Source organism: Crocodylus porosus, unplaced genomic scaffold, assembly GCF_001723895.1.
Source record: "Crocodylus porosus isolate Cpor-Errol unplaced genomic scaffold, CroPor_comp1, whole genome shotgun sequence".
Taxonomy (NCBI): domain Eukaryota; kingdom Metazoa; phylum Chordata; order Crocodylia; family Crocodylidae; genus Crocodylus; species Crocodylus porosus.
In genome coordinates, this window is record NW_017728886.1 from 150524940 (window position 1) to 150525998 (window position 1059).

Genomic DNA, 1059 nt, shown 5'->3' on the forward strand with positions numbered 1-1059 from the left:
CCTGGCCTGGCACCGTTTCAAGGGCCTTGGGCTCTTGAGGAGACCAAAGAGAAAGCTCCAGCCGCCTCCCACTCTGTCTCCCAAGGCCAGGGCCACCACGCTCCCCTGCAGGTCTCCAAACCAGCAGGGACCTGAAGAGCAAGGCCTGGCCGGGGGAGAGTAAAAGCCCCGCCAGGAATCAAGTCCCCCCCACCTCTGCCTTCACCCCTCACACGCGGCCCTGTCCTCTCATCCCACCCACACTTTCCACAGCGCCCTTCCGGCACGGCCCCCGCCCCGCGCTACTGAAGGAGGAGTGGGGGGCATAGCACTCTCTTTGATGATGGCAGTGCTGGGTGGGGCAATAGAACCTGCTTCTATGGTGGAGGAAGGGGGGGCAATACAGCCTGTGTCTATGGGGGGGCGGGGGGGCAATAGAACCCGCCTCTATGACGGAGGTGGGTGGGGGGCAGTAGACCCCTCGACAACAGCTGCGAAGGGGCCGTGGGGGGCAACGGACCCGTTGTGTGACGGCGGCACCGCCCCGCAGCTGCCAGCGCTGTCAGTCAAGGCGGGGGAGGCGGTGCTGGGCGGGGGGGCGTGTGGTACCTGCTGGCGTCGCGCAGCGCTGGCGGGGAGCGGGTGAGTTTTTGCCGGCCGCCGGGCAAGGACCAGCGCTCGGCTCCTCTCTGACCGGCTGCAGCTACTTCCGTCCCGCAGAAAGTTTGATTCTCCCCAGGCCAGCCCATCCCTGGCCCGGCCCGCTGCTGCGATCCGACGCGAGCGGGGAGCAGGGGCGCTCCGGCTGCACCTGAGCCGGGCCACGGGCGGGGCGCGGCGGGGCAGGCGGGCGGGGGCCATGCGGGAGAAAGGGAAGCGCTGACCCCCCCGCCACCCATGAACTGAGCCGAGCCGAGCCGAGCGGCGCGGGAAGGGAAGGGAAGGGAAGGGAAGGGAAGGGAAGGGCTGGAGGGGGAGCGGCACCAGCACGTCCCCGGGGAGCCCAGGCAGAAGCCGGCCGGCTCTTCTCCGCCGCCGCGGCGGGCAGCGATGCCCCCGAGGCTGGGCTGGCTGTGGTGC